We start from the raw sequence: 1,836 nt of genomic DNA on the forward strand, positions 1-1,836 counted from the left end.
CACACGCATACACACACACACACACACACGGTGTTGTCTCAATTCATGATGAGGTGATTCTTATGATGACTTGAGGTTAATGGATTTTGAATAAATATATTTCCATGTTCTGTTCATAATCAGAAATACCTTTCTCTCTCTAGCTCTGAACCAAAACCTAGTGAGCTGCCTTGTTGTGTACTACCTACAGAAGCAGCTGTCTTCTGATGGAGCGTTGTAACTGAAATGGAACCTTATAAGTAATTGATTTGGACCGCTTTATATTTAATTTTACAATGGATTTAAATTATGATACACCAGTATTAAAGCAAATAAATACACATAAATAAATAAATAAATAAATAAACAAACAGTCAAGGTAGATGCTAGTAGAAGTAGATGCTATACACTACATTTTAAAGTTCCTCAGTTATAAATGGACCACCTTGGTCGGCTATCTTGGAATAACTCTTTCCCTGCATCCGAATATGTCTACTTCCATACTATATAGTAGACGACTGAATTCATAGAATTCATAAAACAGTAGGGCGAAAAGTACCCGGATGACCTCTTACTTCTGCCAATAATAATAATAATAATAATAGTAATAATAATAGCATAGGTATTCAATGTCGGGGTAATGCTTTACAAGTAACGCAAGTTACGTAATCAGTTTACTTTTTTCTAGCAAAGTAACTAGCAAATTAACGCATTACTTTTTAATTTACAAGAAAAATACCTGAGTTACTTTTTCAAATAAGTACCGGCAGTTACTTTGTTTTCCCATTTATTGGCTGACAGCTCTCCTGTCCCCATGTTGAGAGAAATCAGGAGTAAGTGCAGCGGTGTTGTGTGCGCTGTGTAAACATGATGCTCACTGTAGTTCTAGACTAAATGTGATCATGCATTTACTCATCTCACTTGCACAAAAACAGATTCACTATTTCTCAAAATTAATAAAAACAGAATGACGCAAACCTGTAATAATTAAATCTAACACAAATATCCTTTAAGTATTTAATCCGATTTTATTAACCAATATCTTTGCTGCTTACCTGCGATGATCCAATTCAACCATACGTTTTTATAAAAAACAAACAAGCAAGCCCCATCCAGATGAGAAAATATAACACATTACTTTCCATAAAAGTAACTATGTAACGCAATTAGTTACTTTTTAAGGGAGTGACACAGTATTGTAAATCATTACTTTTAAACGTATATTTCCCCAACACTGTAGGTATTAGTAGTACCATTGGCATTATACTACTACTACTACTACTACTACTAATAATAATAATAACAATAAAACTAATACAATTTACATAACACTACATTTTTCACAGTACAATCTAGGACAAATGGGTCTTATATATTTAGCTGCCTTAATATTTTTGGAAGAGGGTCCCTTACAAGAGGGACAAATCATATTTGTTGGACATCAAAACGTTTCCTAAGAAGGCAGTGTTGGGTGTGTTTGTGACACCTAAAGATGGTGTCTAGGTAGACAGCTCACTAAGCTACTGAACCTTCTCTCCCTAGTTCATTTCGATTCATCTTTTTCCCTCCCTCTCTCTCTCTCTCTCTCTCTCAGCATGAATCAGGAATGGGAGGTGCAGACGGGAGGGGTGGAGCGTTGTAACGGATATTAAAATATTCCTCCAGTGTGGAGATAGCGGTGATCCGGGGAGCGATAGAGGGAGATAATGAAAAGAGGAACAAAAGTACTCCCCGCACGCTGAGTCTGACCCCCCTTTCTCCTCCTCCACCTCCCCCCCCCTTCTCCTCTCACACTCATTTACATAGTAATCACCCCGTGCTCTGCGAAAGGCCGGAGAGAGAGAGAGAGAGGAGAGA

At 37.0% G+C, this 1,836-nt stretch overlaps 1 protein-coding gene across 1 annotated transcript in view; it reads right to left on the reverse strand.

Moving 5' to 3' along the window:
* The window catches only part of LOC107728164 (Down syndrome cell adhesion molecule-like protein 1 homolog), a 138,465-nt gene that overhangs the window by 16,269 nt on the left and 120,360 nt on the right, over window positions 1-1,836 (reverse strand). The gene's annotated exons all lie outside the window — the stretch shown is intronic.

Source organism: Sinocyclocheilus rhinocerous, unplaced genomic scaffold (assembly GCF_001515625.1).
Source record: "Sinocyclocheilus rhinocerous isolate Xijiao unplaced genomic scaffold, SAMN03320098_v1.1 scaffold2834, whole genome shotgun sequence".
Lineage (NCBI taxonomy): Eukaryota > Metazoa > Chordata > Actinopteri > Cypriniformes > Cyprinidae > Sinocyclocheilus > Sinocyclocheilus rhinocerous.